This window comes from Myotis myotis, unplaced genomic scaffold (genome assembly GCF_014108235.1).
Source record: "Myotis myotis isolate mMyoMyo1 unplaced genomic scaffold, mMyoMyo1.p scaffold_m19_p_3, whole genome shotgun sequence".
Taxonomy (NCBI): Eukaryota; Metazoa; Chordata; class Mammalia; order Chiroptera; family Vespertilionidae; genus Myotis; species Myotis myotis.
In genome coordinates this window covers 80947306-80972094 of record NW_023416335.1, presented here as the reverse complement: position 1 = coordinate 80972094, position 24789 = coordinate 80947306, and the positions used below count along the sequence as shown (strand labels likewise).

The following is a 24789-nucleotide window of genomic DNA, read 5'->3' as shown; positions in this document are numbered from 1 at the left end:
CCAAAGAGGGACCACAGGACCCTCTGTCGTGGCTCCCCCAACAGGTACACACCAGCTGTTCGCCTACGATCAAGAAGCATGAGCTCAGAGAGACACCACACTCAAGGTCTCCAAACCAAACCAAGAAGCCTGAGCCTCCTGTTGGCCTGTGTAGGGCCTGTTCTCACAGCTGTTCCTCTGCACACAGGGATGCAGGCCGACTGGAGCAGGCCTCGCCTGAACACTGCTCCCTGTGCTTCATTAAAGAAAATCGCAACATAAACATGAAAGACATACACCAAACTAGTCCCTCCCCCTGATTAATTCTCTACACTCCCTCCTTCCAGAATGATTTCCTTACGATGCAGATCTCATCCTATCACTTCCCTGCTCAAAATCTTGTTTTTTCACCAACCACAGAATTAAACAAAATATCTGCATTTATGGCCCTAGATCAAGCATGTCAAACTCACGGCCCGCAGACCACATGAGGCCCACAATGAATATTCTTGCAGCCCAGCCAACATAATGGTATATAAGAAACATTTCCCTTACACACCTTACGTGCAGGCGCTCCATTTCTCTCCAATAATACTAGCAGCAAATATTTTAGCAGCTGATTGCCACATCATTAGTCTTAGGCTGATTTGTTTGGTGTGCACAACAGGAAATATTTCACTTTCGGAGAACAAGAAAAATAGGTTATTTGTGTTACACTTATTAATTTCTGCATTTATTCAGTGTCTGGTAAGTTAATGTTCAAGAAAAAATATTAATTGTTATTAAAATATTCTATTATTTTATGTTAACGATTACTCATTTATTTCATCCCTTTGTATTCAGCATCTTATCGAAATAAACCTACGTTTTTTTATTTTCTTTTTTAATTTTTTTATTTTATTGATTAAGGCAGTGGTTCTCAACCTTCCTAATGCCATGACCCTTTAATACAGTTCCTCATGTTGTGGTGACCCCCAATTTCATTGTTACAAATTGAACATAATTAAAGCATAGTGATTAATCACAAAAACAATATGTAATTATATATGTTGTTTTCCGGTGGTCTTAGGAGACCCCTGTGAAAGGGTCGTTCGACCCCCAAAGGGGTCGAGACCCACAGGTTGAGAACCGCTGGATTAAGGTATTACATTAAGGTATGTCCATTGGTTAGGCTTACATGCATGCATACAAGTCCTTTGGTTGATCTCTCCCTCTTACACCCACCCCCACCTACCTTTCCTCTGAGGTTTCATGGTCTGGTCGATGCTTCTCTGTCTCTGGATCTGTTTTAGTTCATTAGTTTATGTTGTTCATTATATTCCACAAATGAGTGAGATCATGTGATATTTATCTTTCTCCCACTGGCTTATTTCGCTTAGCATAATGTTCTTCAGGTCCATCCATGCTGTTGCACATAGTAAGAATTCTTTCTTTTTTACTGCAGCATAGTATTTCATTGTGTACATGTACTACAGTTTTCTAATCTGCTCATCTGCTGATGGGCATTTAGGCTGTTTCCAAATCTTAGCTATTATAAATTGTGCTACTATGAACATAGGGGTGCATATATCTTTTCTGATAGGTGTTTCTAGTTTCTTGGGATATATTCCTAGAAGTGGGATTACTGGGCAAATGGGAGTTCCATTTTTAGTTTTTTGAGGGAAGTCCAAAAAACTGTTCTCCACAGTGGCTGCACCAGTCTGCATTCCCACCAGCAGTGCACAAGGGTTCCTTTTTCTCCGCATCCTCTCCAGCACTTGTCATTTGATGATTTGTTGATGATAGTCATTCTGACAGGTGTGAGATGGTACCACACTGTCGTTTTGATTTGCATCTCTCAGATGATTAGTGACTGAGCATGTTTTCATATGTCTCTTGGCTTTCTGTATGTCCTCTTTCGAAAAGTGTCTATTTAGGTCCGTTGCCCATTTTTTTATTGGGTTGTTTATCTCCCTTTTGTTAAGTTGTATGAGTTCCCTGTAAATGTTGAGATTAAACCCTTATCGGTGATAACATTGGCAAATATATTCTCCCATGCAGTGGGCTTTCTTGTTGTTTTGTTGATGGTTTCTTTTGCTGTACAGCAGCTTTTTATTTTGATATAGTCCCATTTGTTTATTTTCTCTTTAGTTTCCATTGCCCTAGGCGCAGTATCAATGAAGATATTGCTTCTGCATATGTCTGAGATTTTGCTACCTGTGGGTTTCTCTAATATTTTTATGGTCTCCTGTCTTATGTTTAAGTCCTTTATCCATTTTGAGTTTATTTTTGTGTATGGTATAAGTTGGTGGTCTAGTTTCATCTTTTTACATGTATCTGTCCAATTTTCCCAATACCATTTATTGAAGAGACTGTCTTGACTCCATTGTATGCTCCTGCCTCCTTTGTCAAATATTAATTGAGCATAGTGGTTTGGGTCGATTTCTAAGTTCTCTATTCTATTCCACTGGTCTATATGTCTGTTCTTGTGCCAGTACCAGGCTGTTTTGAGAACAGTGGCTTTGTAATACAGCTTGATATCTGGTATTGAGATCCCTCCTACTTTGTTCTTTCACAGGATTGCTGCAGCTATTCGGGGTCTTTTTTTATTCCATATGAATTTTTGGAGAGTTCATTCTAGGTCTGTGAAATATGCTATTGGTATTTTAATGGGGAGTGCATTGAATTTATAGATTGCTTTGGGTAGTATGGACATTTTAATTATGTTGATTCTACCAATCCATGAACACGGTATGTTCTTCCACCTGTTTATGTCTTCCTCTAGCTCTTTTTTCAGTGTCCCGTAGTTTTCCAAGTATAGGTCTTTTACGTCGTCCTTAGTTTATTCCTAGGTATCTTAATTTTTTTGGTGCGATGGTAAATGGGATTGTTTTTTTAGTCTCTCTTTTTGTAAGTTCACTATTGGTATATAAAAATGCCATAGATTTCTTGGCGTTAATTTTGTATCCTGCTACATTTCCAAATTCATTTATCAAGTCTAACAGTTTTTTGATGGAGTCTTTAGGGTGTTCTATGTACAGTACCATGTCATCAGTGAATAATGACAGTTTTACGTCTTCTTTTCCAATTTGGATATCTTTTATTTCTTCTTCTTGTCTAATTGCTATGGCTAGCACTTCCGGTACTATGTCAAACAGGAGTGGTGAAAGGGGGCAACCCTGTCTCGTTCCTGTTCTTAGGGAAAATGGTTTTAGTTTTTGCCCACTGAGTATGATGTTGGCTGTGATATATAAGTCTTTTATTATGTTGAGGTATGATTCCTCTATTACCATTTTGCTGAGAGTTATTATCAAGAAAGGGTGTTGGATTTTGTCCAATGCTTTTTCCGCATCAATTGATATGACTATGTGATCTTTATCTCTCAATTTGTTTATGTGATGTATCACATTTATTGATTTGCAGATATTGTACCATCCTGGCATCTCCAGGATAAATCCTACTTGGTCATGGTGTATAATCTTTCTGATGTAATGCTGGATCCGATTTGCTAGAATTTTGTTGAGGAGTTTGGCATCTATGTTCATGAGGGATATTGGCCTGTAATTCTCTTTCATTGTGTTGTCTTTATCTGGTTTTGGTATTAGGGTGATGCTGGCTTCATAGAATGAGCTTGGAAGTGTTCCTTCCTCTTGAATTTTTTGGAATAGTCTGAGGAGGATAGGCTTTAGTTCTTCTTTGAATGTTTAGTAAAACTCACCTGTGAAGCCATCTGACCCCGGGCTAAACCTACATTGGTATGAAAATTGAAGCTTTTGGGTTTTTTGCTGCCCGCATAATCTTATTTGGCCTGTGTCAGCCTTTGAGGTTGACATTCTTGCCCTAGCCTGTCAACCCCTTTATTGTTTTTGTAGTTTCCTCTCTAGGTGCAGCTTCCATCCTCATTCCCCCTGCACATTAGCAGAGGTTCTCAACCTGTGAGTCGCGACCCCTTTGGGGGTCGAACGACCCTTTCACAGGGGTCTCCTAAAACCATCGGAAAACACATATATAATTACATATTGTTTTTTTGATTAATCACTATGCTTTAATTATGTTCAATTTGTAACAATGAAATTGGGGAACTGTATTAAAGGGTCGCGGCATTAGGAAGGTTGATAACCACTGTGCTAGAGGTATACTGGTCTACCTGTCTGTCATTGGCTGAACAAAACACACACCTTCCTATCTTGCAGCCTTTATTTCAGTATCTTCCCACAGGCCCAGAATGTTCTTCCCCAGGATTAAATACCCTCCCTTCAAATGTGTCACCCAACCAAGGAGAGCTCACTCATTTACAATTCCATGTGCTCAGTCCTCCCAGAGCCCTATTGGTAAAAGGTAATGGACTCGCAGAAGACAGTGATGTGCTAAGAAATGTTTCCTAGAGCTTATCCCTCTCAGTTTCAATATTGTCAGTGGTATAAGAATTCTGAAAACGATATTACAGTATGAGAATAAAGTAAATCATAAAATAGGTCAAGTTACCCACTCAGTCTTCAGAATTTTGTGTAACCTTTTCTTCCTAACTCCCAAAAGTCAAATTATTTTATTTCTTCCTCATCCTACTCAAACTCCAATCCACTTGAAAAAAGTTGCACTCAAAAAAGTGAAGTTTTTGTTGTTGTTGGATGAAATGGAACATTTCCTTTCCCTCTCTCCAATTCACATATCCCTACATCTTGAGTGCCTATATTAGGCCACATCACATATGTGTGCCCTTATTATACATGACACTCTGTGCACACACACAGGTTCATCTGCTGAAACTATATAGAGCAGGGAAGACTCTCTCGCTTGCTGCACTTTTCCCTAGGATGTGAGCCAAATAAAAACTACTTCATTCAGATGCCTAAGAACTAAAATTTCCTTAAGTGAAGAGGTAAAAATGAGGTTTGATGATTCACACGTGAAACATATTGTATTTTATACCTTTTTATTCATTTAACACCTATTTATTGAGTGTCTACATGTCAGAAATTATTCTAAGAAATGGAGGTAAAGCAGTAAATAAAACAGATAAAAATACATAACTTCACAGAGCTAATAAGATCAGACTCAAGATTCTAGAAAGGATTTATAACAATATTGAATTTCATCTTAAGTTACCTAAATATAAAAAGTGTATATATACTATTCAGCTAGTTATAAACCCTACCAAACTAGTTTGTATGACCAAAAATAGTCTGAAAGTAGCATTAAAATAAAAGTTTGAAATAATATCCTATGATCACTCAAAGAATAGAGGAAGCAAGTGGCCACCTTAGAGTAGAATCAAAATCCAAATGTGCTCTAGGAAGAGAATTTACCACTCACTTCCCAAAAGATGCCCATTGTTTTCTTTTATAAAATGTATAACCTTAGGTTATAAAACTTTAAAACTACACACATGCACACACACAAGTATACAAATTGTTGTAGAAGGCCAAGATTATGTATATTTTTATACATAAAAGTTTATAAATTTTTTATATTTTTTGTCACTTTAATACTACTTTACTACTAATGCCAGAAGTAACCCAACTCAGAAATTTTATGAGTGACTATTGGCCATAAGCATTAAATAGAACTTTGTTTAATATATAAGTAGGCTCCAGATAGAGATCTTATGAGAGCAGAAAAAAAACTTTGTGTGAAAAAAAGAACAACAAAACAGCTAATAGTCTACCATAACCCATTCTTCCCTTCTCCCATACTTGGTCTTCCAGCTACAAATTCCATTTCCTGCCCTTCCTTGCATGTGGCCATGTGACTAAGTCTAGGCCAGTGGTCGGCAAACTCATTAGTCAACAGAGCCCAATATCAACAGTACAACGATTTTGAGAGCCAAATTTTTTAAACTTAAACTATATAGGTAGGTACATTGTTATTAACTTAATTAGGGTACTCCTAAGGCTTAGGAAGAGCCACACTCAAGGGACCAAAGAGCTGCACGTGGCTCGCGAGCCACAGTTTGCCGACCACGGGTCTAGGCTAAGGGGAGGTGAGTAGAAGTAACGGGTACAACTTAAGCATCATCTTCTTATAGATACCTGACCTAGGTTTATACTCTTTCTTCCCCACTTTCTGCTGGCTGCTGATGGTGATGACTTGAGAAAGCTTAGAAGATGCCCACTGACACTCAATTGTCCAGGTATGATAAACAATATTTGTGTCCCCCCAAAATTCCTATGTTGAAACCTAATCTCCAATGTGATGGTTTGGGAGATGATTAAGTCATAAAGGCAGAACCCTCATGAAAGGAATTAGCACTCTTACAAAAGATACTCCATAGAGCTCCCTCACACCCTTTACCATGTGAGAACACAGCCAGAAGATCTGTGAACCAGGGAGGGTGTCCTCACCGGATAGTAAACCCACCCTTGCCTTGACCTTGGACTTCCCAGACTCCAGAACTGGGAGAAATAAACGTTTGCTGCTTATAAGCCACCCACTCTGTGTTTTGTTATAGCAGCCCAACTAGACAAGACACCAGGCTTTTCGCAGTTGGATGTCCCCCTGTGGCCAAGATCTTGCCAACAGAACATGAGCAGAAGTTACAGATGCCACCTTGGTCTAGGCCTTTACACATGGGCCTACCTACTCTGTTCTTGCACCATTTCCTGCCTGGAACCTGGAAATGGTGACATAGCTTTGACTACACAGGCAAGGACAATCCACCAGGCAGACGGCAAAGAAACACTATGGAAGGAACCAGGGTCCCTGAATGGCCGCACACAGCAGAGACATTCAGTGACCTCAAAAGTTTTCCTTAGACTCATGTGAGACTTTTTGTTCCCTAAGTCTCTGAATTTGGGGGATTTCTTAGTTATTTCAACGTGGCAACTCTAATATTCAAACTAGATTGAAACCACACCACCAGCTCTGGACCACATGTCTCTGAATTGTTACTGGTGAGAGAGAAATAAACTTTTAGATTACTTAAACCACTATATTTTGGATTTTGTCACAGCAGGTTTGTCAACATATACTATGTTCCTACCATCTAGTCTGCAATTAATTAGTATATATAATTTAGGAATAGGTGAAAGAATTTACCCACAATCCATTGTCCTTTTCTCTCTTCCCAACAGAACCCTGATCTGGTTTAGATATCCACTCCCCCTCCGCAAGTCATGTGCTTAGGGGATGCTGGCTGACTCTATTCCTAGTTCTAGCAAGTACACAGTAATTGCTTTAATCAATTGCTATGAGGATTCCTTTCCCCTTGCCATCAGTAATTAGTTCAGAAGTTGGAAGTGACCCATTTCCAGCCAATGAGATGTGAAGGCGGTCTCCTTAGAGAGGGTGGGAGAGCTGCTTTTAGTATACTAGGAGAAAGAGCCCGTTTTCTGTCTGCTCTCTGAATGTGACACCTGGAATTGATTCAGGCACTTTGCTAGGGGCACAGCTAACAGAGTCATAGAGAGAAGTGAGTCAGAGCCTGCCTGTCTCCTCCAGGTGCTGAAGCCAATTTGATTTACAGCTTTTTGTTACCTGCAGCTGATGGCATCCTGATAAAGTATAAGAGTCCTCATAGAGTATACATAATAGATGGACCAACACTAGAAATGAAATAGAAATAATATTCTACCTCATCCCAATCATGAACTGAAAGAAACATATTCACTTCTATCACCCTAGTAGCATCAAGGGGCACGTGAAGCCACAAACAGAGGAAAACTGTTAAACATTCTTCATTGACTCCAAAAAACTATAAGGCTTAAAATTACCAAAACTATAAACCCCAAATAAAATACAACAGTCTCCTCGTTATGCAAACTATGTAGTACTCCCAGAAAGAGAAGCAAAATCTCATTTGCCTGAGCCACTTAATTCCTGTTGTTTCTCTTCAACCAGGCAGATTGAGGTCATCTTCTCACTTACTTATTACTAATTCTCAACACAATCTTTTAAAAGCTTTTCTAAACATTCTGTACTCTTATCAAACTCCAAGTCAGTATAGCCATTGCCCCAAATAAATAAAGCTCCATAGGATACAAACAGCAAAAACTGTATTCTTTCTCCCCTGCACCTTTAATCCCTTCAGAAGCCTATTCAGTCCCTGTCACGGATGAAATCTGTTCCAAAGCTTTTCCAGTCATTCATAAAAAGTAAAAGTCCTTTGGTGACAAAAACAACTATATTTCTGGAGGTAAAATGTCCAGCCCAAATTCCAAACTTTATTTAAAATTAAAGTGTCACCATGGAAGCATGGAACAGAGTGCAGAATCTCAGAGGAAAGGCGGGAGAGGGTGGGTGAGTGAAAGGTAATCAACCAAAGACCTTGTATGCATCTACACATAACCCATTGACACAGACAATAGGGTGCTGAAGGCATGGCACTGGGGTGAGGATTCAGGGGAGGGCGCAGGACTGGAAGAGGTCCATGGGGGGAAAAAGAGGACATTTGCAATACTTTTTAAAAATATATATATTTTTTATTGATTTTTTTTTACAGAGAGGAAGGGAGAGGGATGGAGAATTAAAAACATTGATCAGCTGCCTCCTGCACACCCCCTAGGTACATGCTCTTGACCGGAATCAAACCTGGGACCCTTCAGTCTGCAGGCCAACGTTTTATCCACTGAGCTAAACCAGTTAGGGCCATATGTAATACTTTCAACAATAAAGAATTATAAAAAGAAAAAATTAAAGTGCCTCCCCTCCTCTAGCCCAGGCTGTTCTAGGCATAATAGGCATCTTGCATCTGTAAGCTCCTTCCTTCAACTCACTACCCACAGTGTCTGACTCCTCAAATGGAGCTTCTTTGTGGGTTCTGCAGAGCTTTTCCCTCTGGAAATATCCCACTGCGGCTCTCCGGGCTCAAGCAAAGACTCTCCTCCAGGTGACCACTTAGAATGCCCACACACCCTCCAGCCTCTGTATGGCATATCTCCAGCCTCCAATGCAAAGCTCACACTGTCTCTGGCAGAAAAAGTTCCTGGGTGGGGCCACTCATTAAAAAACTCTGGTCGACAGAAATTAGGCCCCATTGCCTTGTTATTAATGAAAACACAGCTGGCTCCCAGGGTGGCCACCTCTTCTTGTTCTGCAGCCAGGCAGGCAGGTATAGCTCCTACATTTGACCTCTAAACTTTTCTAGTCCATGTTCAATGTCCCCACAGCCCCCAGAGGACACAGATCATGTCAAGAGAACCCAGCAGTCTCTTTCCAACCCCCTCACACAGCTTGAGGTGAGATGGAAGCATCCCTTTCCTTCCTGCTCTCCCAGCCCCTGTCTTGGCTTCTTCAACCTAAAACACACCTTCAAGGTGGTGGGTTAAGGGGTACAATCTTACTTAGGAATGTGGATGTCATTGCCACCTATTGTTTTGTTTGCAACTTTTGGGCCTCAGCCAAAACTGAAACAGAACAAAACCCATGTCAACATCCTGTTTTGCTTGCTTTTCCCAGTCTCCAATATGTCTGCCTCTTCCTACTTACTCCTCCTCCAATGTCTAGAACAGACTCAGTCCTTCCGTTTTCATTAACTTTTTTCACACACACCTTGTTTTTTACTTAGCCATTGCAATTTTCCCTATGCCTCTCCCTCTTGCCACTGCCAAACCTCTAAAATCGGCTGTCTAAACTCATCACCTCTGTTTCTTCATCAAAAATTTCCCCTAACCATTTGCAAATATATTTCTCCTCCAGAAATCCCTGAAACAGAACTCTCAAGTCACCAGTGCCCTTTTAGACCAGTGTTGTCCAATAGAAATTTCTACAATGATGAAAATGTTCTGTATCTGCACTAATAGAGTAGGCACTAGCCACATGTGGCTGTAGAGCACTTGAAATGTTGAGAATGAAAAACTAAATTTTTATTGGATTTCATTTTTATTGATTTTATTTTAAACAGTCACACATGGCAAGTGGCTACTGTACTGGACAGCACAGTTCTAGATAAATCAAATGGCTTGTTTCCAATTCCTTAATACTCTGTCATTTGGTACTGCCAGCATTCTTCCATTAGTTCTAGGAGGTGATTTTTATCCATTAGTTCTAGGAGGTGATTTTTAAATAATGTGCAAAATTTAAATCAATGGGCTAAAGAGAGAGGCCAGTATGAGCTAAAGAAATAACATGACTAGATGCAGAGATTAATCAGCAAATGGTGAGTGCATTATGGAAGGGAGGAGACAGGAGTGAAGAGAATGAACAGACCAGAGCAGTGGATAAGGGTAAGGGGCTAATGGGAGGGAAAGAACTAGGGATAAGCTAGAGATGGATCATTGGAACAGCTGACAGCTGGGAAATAAATCATGAAGCAAAATTTTGAGCAGAGAAGATACAGATGAGAAAACAAAGATTTTGCTTAAGGTCATAGAGCATTTTGGGGCAGAGCTATAGCCAATATCTAAGTTTACTTTCCTCCCACAATAAGGTTTGCATTTTAAGCATTTAATTAAAAGTTTTTCAACGAGCATTAACTCTGGCAATGGCATGCAAGGCAGATCAAAAAGTGAGAAAGTCTGAAGGTGCTAAAGGCAACTAAGACACAAGAGTAAAACAAATTGAATTCTACAAGGTGGTTTTCAAATAATTTTAGCAGTGAATTCTCAACATAATATATAAGTGAGATGTTTTATTGAAGTAAATTCAACTTTAGGTTTAAGTGGGCAAATACCTCAGAGATAATATATTATGGGTTCAGTTCCAGAACACTGCAATAAAGTGCATATCTCAGGAACATGAGTCACACTAATTTTTTGCCTTCTCGGTGCATAGGAAAGTTGTGTTTACACTATGTTTCTCTCTCACTTCAATGTTTCTCTCTCCCTCTCCCTTCCTCTCTCTCTAAAATCAATGAAAACAACATATCCTCAGTTGAGAATTTTTTAAAAAGTACTTTATTGCTCAAAAATTCTATCATCCGAGCCTTCAGAGAGTTGTAATCTTTTTGCTGATGGAGGGTTTTGCCTCGAGTTGATGACTGCTGACCGATCAGGATGGTTGGTGTTGAATGTTGTGGTGGCTAAGGCTTGTTCTTAAAATAAGACAACAATGAAGTTTGCTGAAATCAATGGACTCTTCATGAAGAATTTAATTTCTCTGTAGCATGTGCTGCTGTTTGGTCGCATTTTACCCACAGAATTTCTTTCAAAACTAGAGTCAATCCTCTCAAACCTTGCTGCTGCCTTACCAACTAAGATTGTGTAATATTCTAAATCTTCTGTTGTCCTTTCAACACTCTTCACAGCATCTTCACAAGTATATTCCACTGCAAAAATCCACACGAAGCAACTCCTCATCTGTAAAGTTTTATCATGAGATGGCAGCGATCCAATCGCATCTGCAGGCACCACTTGTAATTCTGGTTCTTTTGCTCTTCCCACCACATCTGCAGTTACTTCCTGCACTGAAGTCTTGAACCCCCTCAAAGTCATCCATGAGGGCTGGAATCAACTTCTTCTAAACTCCTGTTAATGTTGATATTTTGACCTCTTCCCGAGAATTAAAAGTGTGTTTAATGGCATCTCGGACAGTGAATCCTTTCCAGAAGGTTTTTATTTGACTCTGCCCCATCAATCAGAGGAGTCACTCTCTATGGCAGCTGTAGCCTTACAAAATGTATTTCTTAACTAATAAGACTTGAACGTCAAAACGATTCCTTGATCCATGGGCTGCAGAATGGATGCTGGGTTAGCAGGCATGAAAACAACATTACACTTGTACATCTCCACCCATCAGAGCCCTTGGGTTACCAGGTGCGTTGACAATGAGCAGTAACATATTAAAAGGAATACTTTTTTTTCTGAACAGTAGGTGTCAACAGTGGGCTTAAAATATTCAGTAAACCATGTTGTAAACACATGTGCTGTCATCCAGACTTTGTTGTTCTATTTATAGAGCACAGGCAGAGTAGAATTAGGTAATTCTTAAGGCCCTAGGGTTCTCAGAATGGTAAATAAGCACTGGCTCCAACTTAAAGTCGCCAGTTGCTTTAGCTCCTAACATGAGAGTCAGCCTATCCTTTGAAGCTTTGAAGACAGGCATTGACTTCTCCTTCCTAGCTTTGACGTCCTAGATGGCATCTTCTTCCAACAGAAGGCTGTTTCAACCACATGGAAATCTGTTGTGTAGAGTAGCCACCTTTCATTAATTACCTCCTGGAAAATTTGCTGCAGCTTCTATATCAGCACTTGCTGCTCCATCTTGAACTTCTTCCTATGCTATGGAGATGCCTTCTTGCCCCGAAGTTCATGAACCAACCTCCACTAGCTCCCAAGTTTTCTTCTGTAGCCTCCTCACCTCTCAATCTTCATGGAATTGAAGAGAGTCGGAGCCTTGTTCTGGATTAGGCTTTGGCTTAAGGAAGGTTGTGGCTAGTTCCAACTTCTATCCAAACCACTAAAACTTCCTCCAGATCAGCAATAATTGGCTGTTTTGCTTTCTTCACTGGAGTAACACTTTTAATTTCCTTCAAGAACTTTTCCTTTGCATTCACAACTTGGCTAACTCTTCAGTGCAAGAGGCCTATCTTTCAGCCTATTTTGCCTTGCCTTTCTCATTAAGTTTAATTATTTCTACCTTTTGATTTGAAGTGAGAGTCATATGATCCTTCCTTTCACTTGAACACTTACAGACCATTATATGGTTATTAATTGTTCTAATTTCAATACTGTCTCAGGGAAAGAAGAGAGGCCCAACCAGGAGAGATGGAAGGAAAGGCCGGTCAGCAAAGCAGTCAGATCACACACACTGATCAATTAAGTTTGCCTTCCTAAACGGACACAGTTCATAACATCAAAGATCACTGACCAGAGATCACCATAACAAATAATAATAATGAAAACATTTGAAATGTTGTGAGAATTACTGACATGTGATACAAAGATACAAAGTAAGCAAATGCTGTTGGAAAAATCATGCCAGCAGACTTGCTGAAAACAGGGTTGCCACAAACCTCAATTTGTAAAAAAAAAAAAAAAAAAAAAGCTGTATCTGTGAAGCACAATAAAGCAAAGTCCAATAAATGATGTAAGCCCATGCTATGAAGTCAATTAATATGAACAAAACTGTTTTTGCAATCCAGACCTTTTCCAAACATGAGTACAAGTTAATGCTTTGGTGGTATCTACTGCGTAAAACATCATACATAATGTATTTGTTTGCCTGTGCTGTTTCTCATTACTTTTTTTTTTAACTACATTTTTATCAAGTTCAGAGAGAAATGGAGGAGAGAGAGAGAGAGAAATATCAATGATGAGAAAGAATCATTGATTGGCTGCCTTCTGCACACCCTCTCCTGGGAATCGAGCCTGCAACCTGGGCATGTGCCCTGACTGAAAATCGAACTGTGATCTCCTGGTTCATAGGTCGACACTCAACCACTGAGCCAGGCTGACTGGGCTCTCATTACTGTTTTTGAAGAGTTTTAAAACATATTAAAAATAAAATCAGCCCTGGCTGGTGTGCCCAGTGGTTAGAGTGTCAGCCAGATTCCCGGTCAAGAGCACATATCTGGGTTGCAGGTTCAATCCCAGGCCCCAGTCAGGAGGCAACCAATCAATGTGTCTCTCTCACATAGATGTTTCTGTTCTTTTTTTTTCCTCTCCCCCCCCCCCTCCCTTCTGCTCTCTCTAAAAGTCAATGGAAAAATATCCTTCGGTGAGGATTAACAACAACAACAAAAAAAGTAAAAAAATAAAAAATAAATAAAAGCAAAACAAATGCTTCCTGAGCCCCTACAGCACCTCTGCAGCCCCTGGGTTTCAGTGAAACAGTGTGAAAGTTATTCAGCCACAGGTCCACAATGCCCATCTCCATCATCCCTTCAGTTAGCATCCTTAAAATATCCTACACAATCTACTTACTTGCTACACTTATGCTTTTTATATGATTCTATGTGATTTACTTTTATATCTGACATTGCATGTTCTGTTCACTGCTGCATTCAGTGGCAAAACAGCTGCCTGGCACATAGCTGACACAATAAATATTTATTTAATGATGAATAAAGTATCTTTCAGGCCTTCACCCTTGCTTACAGTGCTGCTGCACCTGCAGTGAGACCAGCCTCAGCACCTTCTACTCTGCAGCACTCAACTATGCCCTAGCATCCCGTGCTGTGTCAGGCCTTCTCCCCCAGTGGGTTTAGCATCAACCCTCCAGGCTGCCAGTAGGGTCCTATGCAATATACTTCCTAACTCACCCATGTTTTTCCCAAATTGTCAATGTCCATGTCTGCTTCATCCATGAAGGGGTACAGGCTCCTTTAGGGCCCTTATTCAGCCTCACACTGTACACACTCCTGGCACATACTAGGTGCTTAAATAAACATGTTAAGATGTATAACTGAATTACAAACTGGAGACATATTGCAAAGGAAGAATCAACAAGACTTGATAATGTGTATAGATAGGGTAAAGGAGAGACGGAAATAGAAAAATCGGTACTGCCACTACCCAAAAGGAGACCTGAGTGGGTGGCCCGAGCACTGCAATGTGCAAGCAGAGGCAGGAAAAGCACTTAGTGGTGAGGCTGTGAGGTGTAACCCCACAGGCCCAGGAAAGGGCCAGTGAGCTGGGTGCCTTTACGGTTACTCACAAAGCTCTGTAACTATGAGTCAATGTGGATGAGGAGCTGGATTTTAAACATGCACATGTGACAAAAGGGTATCCAAGCAGAGATGAAGCATCCTTTTATTACTCTGGCCCACTCTGATTTCTCTCCATTGTGACCTTCTCTAACACCTAAGTCTAATATAAAATTTGGCATTTAATCATGTTTCCTATGAATCAGTAACTTTTCCAACGAGAACATTTTTTGCTGACTCCTTATGTACTTTGATATACTCCTGGAAAATGTCCTTTCATATAAAAAAGTATTTTTCTCAAATAACAGTAGCTATGAAGCATTGACTTTACCTTAAGAATATATCTCATGTAGCACTAACACATATAAACACTCAAATATTTGTTGAATTACTGGATTTTTAAAATATAATTCACTGGACAAATATTACTAAAAAATTTAAGAGTAAATTATACTTCTGAAGTATTCACTGCATCATTAAATCACAAAGAGAATAACATTATACTAAAAATGTAGAGAAGATGAAGACTTGAGGAATCATACACTGGAGAGTCTTCTGATTTCTTTGGGATTATTATCAAAAGGGGTGGGTCTTAAAATATAGTTCAACTGTCACTGTAGTTCAAGCCTTTAAGTAATATTTTAAATTATGATATTAATTCATTTACCACCTGTATAAAGTTTTAATTTCCAAAATTCCCAATTAAAAATGGTTAACTGATCATGTGCTTTTTAAAAATGTGTTTTGATTGATTTTCTAAAAATATGTTTTTATTGATTTTACAGAGAGAGGGAGAGGGAGAGTAAGGTAGAAAGAATGATGAGAAAGAATCAATGATCAGCTGCCTCCTACATGCCCCTCACCAGGGACCAAGCCTGTAACCTGTGCATATGCCCTGACCAGGAATAGAACCTGGGACTTGGTGCATAGGATGATGCTTAACCAACTGAGCCACACCAGCAGGGCTGATCATGTGCTTTTAGCTCTACTCATTCCTAATACTTCAAAATTCCAGTAAAAAGATTTCTAAAAAGGCAGAAAACTGCATAAACAAAATGGGAGAGAAGACAAGAGCTGAAAATGTTATGTTATACAGTAGATTGATGAGTGTGAATGGACTTAGCACAATCATAAGACAGCAATGGGGAAAAGTTAAAAACCAACATACTTGAACAAACAACCCCAAAGTGGCCTAAGAAGTGGTAGCATCAGGGACCTCTGGATGTCAGGATAAAGGTGAAGCTGAAAGGAAGTAGTTAAAATATATTTTTTTTAATAACTAAGCGCCCCTTCTTTTCATTCCCCTGCCACCTCCACTCTCAATTTCTTCAACTTTGTATAGCCTAGCAACTTCCCTCCCACACCTTGGAATAAGATGGGAAGTTTCTTCTGGAAAGAGTCACAGAGGATGTCTGGAACATAAGACCCAGGCATAATTGAAGGTGGGGCTGTAATATTAAAAACAGGAGAATTACAAAACTTTACATGCTGAACACTGAGAGCTCCCCAGACTCTCTTCCCAGCTGGGCTCCCTCCCACATGCTGCAGCCAGGACTACCACTGCCCATTGGCAGAGTCTTCTCTGGGGCATCTGACAAAGTGCAGGGAAAAAACAAAGACAGTGATATCAAGGGCTACCAACAAAATGGCCAGCCTGTTATAGAGTGAAGTCCACAGCTAACAAGCCTCTTCTGCACACACAGAGTCCAGTCAGTTTTCTGGGTTTTCCTTCCTTCCTTCCTTCCTTCCTTCCTTCCTTCCTTCCTTCCTTCCTTCCTTCCTTCCTTCCTTCCTCCCTCCCTCCCTCCCTCCCTCCCTCCCTCCCTCCCTCCCTCCCTCCCTCCTTCTTTCTGAAATAAAAAAAAAAAACAGAAGAGTTGGAAAATAAAGTTGAGAAAATCTCCAAGAAAGCAGAACGAAAAGACAAGAAGATGTACAATGGGGTGAGTGAAGGGAATAGGAAAATGAAATGATGAGTGGAGAAGGTCCAACATCTACATAATAATGATTCCAAAAAGAACAGAAAAAACAGAAGGAAAGAGATAATTCAAGCCAATTACCCAGAACTGAAGACTGAAAAGACATACAAAAAGCCCACACATAGAAGAAAATAAACCTATGTGTATATCACTGTGAAGTTTCAAATTACCAAAGGAAACAGGACATCCTGCAAGCTTCCAAAGAAAAGTGGGAAAGGTATAAAAAGTACCAAAGGTCCAGATTATAAATGATTTCTCATTTCTGGGAATTCAAAGACAGTAAAGCAATGCCTCCAATATTCTGAAGGAAAAATGGTTTCCAAACTATAAATCTAAACCCAGCCAAATCATTAATCTTGTGTGGTAGAAAAACAGAATCATCTTCAAACATGAAACCCACCTGTGCTCAGACTTATCATCAGACCCTGAATGACCTTGGCATGTCCTCCTTTGTCATGTGACTTCCTCCACTCCACCTCAAGTGGCACCTGCCCCTTGAAACAACTCTCAGTCAGGTAACAGGAACATTCTCTCCCAGTAGGCAGCAATTTTATTCATCCTTGCAAATCCCACTAAGCATAGCAGAATGTGCAATGCATTACATTATTGAACAGACATTGTTGAAATTCATCGATGGGATAGAATAAGCAAGACTAATAATGATTGCAAAGTGCTTACCATATAAATGGTATCTGAACTGAATTTGAAGACTCAACAACTACTTTCCATGACCTAAAACTAATGAATTTACACAAGTCAAGACAGAATTATTCATAAAATTTTTAAAATGTTAAACTCTATAAAAAAACAGCAACATAGAAATCAACAAAACATTTACAAGTACACTGCTCTCTAAACTTAGACATTTGGGCAAATCAATGTTTTCAAACCAGAATACCAACAATGCATAGTTACCTGTCAATTAGTGAAAGAAATCAGGTCATAACCTTATTTAAACTCTGTTAATTATGACAATACTAGAGGCCCGGTGCACAAAAATTCATGCACAGCGGGGGGGGGGGTGTCCCCTCAGCCCAGCCTGCACCCACTCCAATGGGGGACCCTCTCACAATCTGGGACCGCTGGCTCCTAACCACTCACCTGCCTACCTGCCTGATTATCCCTAACCCCTCTGCCTGCCTGCCTGATCGCCCCTAACTGCCTTTGCCTGCCTGCCTGATCGCCCCTAACCTCTCTGCCTGCCTGCCTGATCACCCCTAACTGCTTCTGACTGTCTGATCGCCACTAACTGCCCTCCCCTGCTGGCCTGATCAAGCCCCCAACTGCTCCCCTGCCAGCCTGATCTCACCCCCAACTGCCTCTGCCTGCCTGATCACCCCTAACTGCCTCCCCTGCCGTCCTGATCTCGCCCCCAACTGCCCTGCCCTGCCAGCCTAGTCACCCCCAACTGCCCTCCCCTGCCGCCCGATCTCGCCCCTAACAGCCCTCCCCTGCTGGCCTGATCTCACCCCTAACTCCTCTCCCCTGCTGGCGTGATCGCCCCTAACTGCCTCTGCCTGCCTGATCGCCCCTAACTGCCCTCCCCTGCTGGTCTGATCTCGCCCCCAATTGCCCTCCCCTGCCAACCTGATCTCGCCCCTAACTGCCCTCCCCTGCAGGCCTGATCTCGCCCCCCCCCCCCAAGTGCCCTTCTCTGCCAGCCAATTTGGTTCTGATTGATCAGTTTCTATGCCAGTCAGCATTAAAAGCTCCGCCTCCTAGGCAGCCACTGGCTCCTTACATTCACCCAGATTTGGTTCTGATTGGTCAGTTTCTATGCCAGTCAGCGTCTCTGGGCCTATAAACGGGGTCTGATCAGAAAGGTGGGGATGATCAGCAGCCTCCTTGGAGGCCTGGAGAGAAATGGAGGTACAGCTGTTGGCCAGGCCAGGAGAGAAAGAGAGGCAAGTTCTGATCAATGGCTGCCACAGAGGCTACAGATCAGACCCTGCCTCTCTCTGCAGGCCTCCCTCCGGGCCTGATCCGCAGCTCCCTAGGCAGTCAGTGCTCAGTCAGGGCGCCTGCATCGGCCCCAATAAGTGCTGGGTCACCACGGCAACCCAGCACTGACTTCCAGTCTGGTCCAGCCTTCAGTCATTACGACCCTGGCTGTTTATTATATAGATTAAGCTGATTGTTATCCATAGGTATCAAAGAAAATGCTGTTTTAAAGAAGTTAGATGTATAATAAATATATATTCATATGTAGATACTCAGAGACATAGTAAAATTTTAAATTTAGTCTAATAAAAGTATAAAGAATAAGCTTCTTCAGTTTTTCTCTGAAGATAAAAGAATACAGAAGAAAACTGGAAAATATAAAAATTACTAATCATCAGTGTCTAACAATTCAAGTTAAACAGCTGGTAAACACTACTAAAAACACAATTCCTAACTCCAACATTTAATTAGTTCTTCCTACAGATATTACACACTTAAAAGTAGTTGACATTATTGAGCAACTGCTACATGTAAGAGAATACTGTAGCAATATTTTCTTTCGTCAAAATAGAACAAAATTGTGAAGTAGGTACAATGTCATAGGACAGCACACTTGCCCTTCCATGTTCCTACCTACCTTTCAATGGTCTTTTACTTCTCAGCGTCCCTTCCTCTCCCTACTTTATCAAGTTTATTGCCAATTTCAAGGGCTTTTCTAGTCTGCACACCAGCTGATACACTTCACACTACCAACCTGTTTTCTGCTACCTTTCTAAGGGTTCTCTTTTAAATCAGTTACTAAAAACCTGGAAGGAAAATATGAGATATATACAGCTATACCTATTTAGAAATATATATATTTAAATAAAATTTATAAATGGCACACTGTTGTACATTTGCCGCTTAACTCTATCCAACTGGTAGCGCTCAGTTCATTACACAGATCTCAGCCTGTGAAAAACAGGAAGGAAAAATACAAACCCTTTATGAAGAAGAAAATTTGAATACAGCATTATTATAATAATACTAAGACAAATCTCTGTGAACTTTGTGGCACTTTCACAGACTCATACTAAATTTTATTTCCCCAAACTCAACTCAATTTATGACTGGAAAAAATATATATTTAAAGATAAATATTGTACTACAAATTTTGAGTCAAACTCTGCTTCTTAAAGCTGCTTAATATCTAGAAGTATAACTAAATCAGATAAATTTTTTTTCTGAGCACTATTTTAACAATCACCTTTGTATAGTTTCTGTAAGCTTTTTTTAAAAAAAAAAATGTGGTAAAATACATATAACACAAAATTTACCATCTTAATCGTTTTTAAATGTGTAGTTCAGTAATGTTCATTACACTCACAGTGCTGTGCAACTAATCTCCAGAACTTTCTTCTTGCAAAATAAACTATATCCACTGAACAAAAGTCCTCATTCTCTTCTACCCCCAAATCCCAGTAACCACCAGCCAGTCCACTTTCTGTCTCTATGACTTTAGTTTAGATACCTCACATAAGTAGAATCATACAATTTTTGCTTTTGTGACTGGCTTATTTCAATTAACATAATGTTGTCAAGGTTTAGCCATGTTGTAACATGTGTCAGAATTCCCTTCCTTATTATGGCTAAATAATATTCATATATATACCACATTTTGTTTATCCATTCATCCATTGACTGACATTTAAAATGGTCCCACCATTTGGCTATTGTGAATAATACTGCTACAAACATGGTGTACAGATATCTTTTTTAGACCCTGCTTTCAATTCTTTTGAGTATATACCAAAAAATGGAATTATTAGATCATACGGTAATTCTATTTTTAATTTTTGGAGGAACAACTATATTGTTTTCCATGGTGGCTACCTCCCATCCATTTTTATCATCAGTGAACAAAGATCCTAATTTCTCTACATCGTCACCAACACTTGTTATCTCTTGACTTGTTGATAATAGCCATTATAACAAGTGTGAAGTGATATCTCATTAAGGCATTTATCTGATGATTACTGATGTTCAGCATCCATTCATGTACCTGTTGGCTATCTTTAGGTATTATTTGGAAAAATGTCTATTAGGTTCCTCTGCCCATTCTTTAATCAAATTTTTAGGGGTTTCCTATTGATTTGTATGAGTTCTTGATATATTTTAGATATTAACCCTTTAACAGATATATAACTTGCAAGTATTTTCCCCCATTTAGTAGACTGCCTTTTCATTTTGTTAATGGTTTCCTTTGCTGAGCAGAAGCTGATTAGTTTGATATAGTCCTACTTGTTTATTTTTGCTTTCATTGCCTTTGCTTTTGGTTTCAAATCCAAAAAATTATAGCCAAGGCCAATGTCAAGGATCTTATTGCATATGTTTTCTTCTAGGAGTTTTATGGCTTCAGGTTTCACATTCACGTTTTTAAATCCATTTTGAGTTGATTTTTGTGTATATAACTACTTTTAAATAATTTATAATAATTGAAGTACACTGAATGCTTTCGGCATTTACCTTTAATTCCTAAACTTTATGAAGTAGTTATTATTTTTTATGAGGCAGGATTATCTCTCAGTTCAGAGGAGTGAATTGTTGAAGGTCAAACAATTGATAACTGGAGGAACCAAAATTTCAACTCTAGTGCTTTTTCGCCATAAATCATTAGTTTGTAAATTATGATGGAAGAAATGGACTGATGTCCTACTATGTGTCTTAGGTACTTGCCTATGCTCTTATCCCTTACTTTATTGGTCACAATATGGACTAGACATTATTAGCCTATTTTATAAATGAGAAAAATGAAGCTCTGAAAACTTGAGGGACTTGCCCAATAATACGTGACAGGATTCAAAACAAGCCCACTATCTTCCCAATATTCCACACTGTCTAAGGCAAAGAGCAAACAAAGATCACACACACATATATGCAATTTTATAACATTTTGCAACATCACGAACCACAAATGGAAATATGGGAAGACAGAGATTATAAAAGAATCTAATACTCCTCAAGTTTTTGCTCAATACAAGAAAAACAATTGAGTAAGGTGATCTTAATTTACTGAACCTGTATTGCTCAGATTTTTCCTATAAAACTCTATTAAATGGATATTAAACACTTAAAATGGGTGTTTTGCTTTATAGATATACAGGGTGGGGCAAAAGCAGGTTTACAGTTGTGAGTACCCAGTTTATTCTTGTATTATTATTTATTAATTACTAGAAGCCTATTGCACGAAAATTCACAATTCACGCAATAGGCCTTCCTTCCCCTGCCTGCTGGCACCGGTTTTCCTCCGGCACCCGGGACCCAGGCCTTTGGTCCGGTCGCAGTGGAGAAGCCAAGGTCAAGGGCTAGGCTTCTCCCCTCCGGCCCCAGCAAGGCTTGGCGTCTCCAGTCTTCGCTCTGTGCCTACGTATGCAAATTAACCACCATCTTTGTTGGGTTAATTTGCATAGTCACTCTGATTGGCTGGTGGACATAGCAGAGTGACACCAATTTGAATGTATCTCTTTTATTAGTATAGATTATGTTATTTTTCTTTTTTAATATATTTTTTATTGATTAAGATATTACATGTGTCCTTATCCCCACGTTACCCTCTACCTCCCCCCCCACCCCCCCCCCCGCTCATGCCCTCACCCCCCCGTTGTCCGTGTCCAGTGTTTAGGCCTATATGCTTGCATATAAGTCCTTTGGTTGATCTTTCCCCCTTACCCCCACCCTCCCCTACCTTCCCTCCAAGCCCCGACAGTCCAATCAATGCCTCTCCGTCTCTGGATCAGTCCTTGTTCATCAGTTTATGTTGTTCATTATATTCCACAAATGAGTGAGATCATGTGGTATTTATCCGCTCTCCAGTTCCATCCATGCTGTGACAAATGGTAAGAGTTCCTTTTTCTTTTTCCTCTTCTTAAAGAATACCTTTCAGCATTTCATATAATGCTGGTTTGGTGGTGATGAACTCCTTTAGCGTTTTCTTATCCGTGAAGCTCTTTATCTGACCTTCTATTCTGAATGATAGCTTTGCTGGATAAAGTAATCTTGGTTGTAGGTTCTTGCTGTTCATCACTTTGAATATTTCTTGCCACTCTCTTCTGGCCTGCATGGTTTCTGTTGAGAAATCAGCTGACAGTCGTATGGGTACTCCCTTGTAGGTAACTGACTGTCTTTCTCTTGCTGCTTTTTTTTTTTTTTTTAATATATTTTATTGATTTTTTACAGAGAGGAAGGGAGAGAGATAGGAAGTCAGAAACATCGATGAGAGAGAAACATCGATCAGCCGCCTCTTGCACATTCCCCACTGGGGATGTGCCCGCAACCCAGGTACATGCCCTTGACCGGAATCGAATCTGGGACCCTTCAGTCCGCAGGCCGACGCTCTATCCACTGAGCCAAACCGGTTTCGGCCTCTTGCTGCTTTTAAGATTCTCTCTTTGTCTTTTGCTCTTGGCATTTTAATTATGATGTGTCTTGGTGTGGTCCTCTTTGGGTTCCTGTTGTTTGGGGTTCTCTGCGCTTCCTGGACTTGTAAGTCTATTTCTTTCACCAGGTGGGGGAAGTTTTCTGTCATTATTTCTTCAAATAGGTTTTCAATATCTTGCCCTCTCTCTTCTTCTGGTACCCCTATAATTCTGATGTTGGTACGTTTGAAGTTGTCCCAGAGGCTCCTTACACTATCTTCATATTTTTGGAATCTTTTTTCTTTTTTCCTTTTCAGTTGGGTCTTTTTTGTTTCTTCGTATTTCAAATCTTTGACTTGATTCTTGGGATCCTCTTGTTTGCTGTTGGATCTCTGTATATTATTCTTTATTTCAGTCAGTGTATGCTTAATTTCTAGTTGGTCCTTTTTCATATCCTCGAGAGTCTCACTAGATTTATCGAGGGCCTCACTAAATTTATCGGCGGTTTCCATAAAATTCTTGAAAAACCTTATAAACGTGGCCTTGAACTCTATATCCAGTCGTTTGCTTTCCTCCATTTCTGTCATTTGTGATGTGTTTCTTTGTCTCCGCATTTTTTATGCTTCCCTGTGTTGGTAGAGTGGTTTTGTGTGCTAGGTGTCCTGTAGGGCCCAGTGGCTCAGCCTCCCCAGTTACCTGAGGTGGACACTCTTGGTGTACCCCCTTGTGGGCTTTGTGCACAGTCTTGTTGTAGTTAAGCCTTGATTGTTGTAGGATCACTGGGAGGAATTGACCTCCAGGCCAATTGGCAGTGAGAATCAGCTGTGTCTGCAGTGGGAGAATTTCTGTGCTGAAGACACACTTCTGGGGCAAGACTTGCTTCAGTGGGGCTTTGGTGCTCACTGAGTCTGCACCCTGAGTGTGTCCCTTATGGATCTGAGGAGTTGTAATCTGGATGGTCCCCCTCTGACCACTGGGTACACTGGCTCTTGGATCTAAGGAGGTGCTAATTTAGCCTCTGCCTGAGGTTACACAGCAGGAGCTACGAAGAGAACTGCAGATTCCCCTTCCTTTTTTGGAGTTTGGAGGTACCCTGATGAGGCCCAGCTGTGAAGCAATGCAAGCTGCTGTGGGGCCTTGGGCCTTCTCTTGGAAGTTCTGGGTCTGTGGCCCCGCTGCAGTTTGTTAGGTAATTTTCAGGTTGCAAAGGGCCGGGGCATTCATATGCAAAAGCCTCTGCCGCAGCCTGGGTGGGGCGGGGTCTCAGGGAATCAAAGGGCGGAGCAAGCAGCTATGGCGGATTCCCAGCCCTGCCCTAAGGGGCCGCGCGTCTCAGTGTCCCGGTAATTGCTGCAAGCACCTCTGAAGGAAAGCGGACCTCAAGTTCCGAGTTCTGCCCGCTGCCAGACAGTCCAGTTTCTCCCCGTATGAGTCCTGGATCCCCAGAGACTTCCCAGAACTGGAGTTCAGAGCAGTCGGGAGCTTGTGACTCCCTCTCAATTTAAAAAGACAGCCGCATCCTCAGGTACCAGCCCCTTTCCGCGCGCGCGAGCCTCCGTACCTCTGCACTTTACTTCCGCAGCTCCTCTGGCTCTCAGTGTGGTTTTCTTTCCTTCTAGTTGTGGAATTTCCACTCAGCCAGACTTCCTGTAGTTCTGGATGCTGTTCGTTTTGTCTTTATGTTGTTTTTTTTTAAGTTGTTGTGGGAGGCAGCGATTTCCCGGCGTTTATCTATGCCGCCATCTTAGTTTCTCCTCTCATTAGTTACTCTCTATGTTATTTTTCATACAACTTATAAACCTACTTTTGCCCCACCCTCTATGTTAATTCAGCAATATACATGGAAGTTCCTTCTGAAAATGTTCATCTTTTTCCATACTATGTTTGCAAATAAAGTGTATGTATGTTTATGAAATCTTTAATGACTGCTCTGAATTCTTTTTTAAATACTTCTTTTATATTTAGAGATAACATTTTTTCCATTTCCTTTAAGTTAGTT

General features: G+C 40.5%; 1 protein-coding gene across 16 annotated transcripts in view; it reads right to left on the bottom strand.

Moving 5' to 3' along the window:
• Nucleotides 1-24789, bottom strand: part of DGKH (diacylglycerol kinase eta) — a 218027-nt gene that overhangs the window by 140353 nt on the left and 52885 nt on the right. Inside the window, exon 1 of one of the 16 annotated variants that reach the window (XM_036300990.1) lies at nucleotides 539-645. The exons of the other annotated variants lie outside the window; for them this stretch is intronic. The gene's annotated coding sequence lies outside the window, so the exon portion shown is untranslated. Of the gene's footprint in view, nucleotides 1-538; nucleotides 646-24789 lie in introns of those variants that run through there. 16 annotated transcript variants of the gene reach the window in all.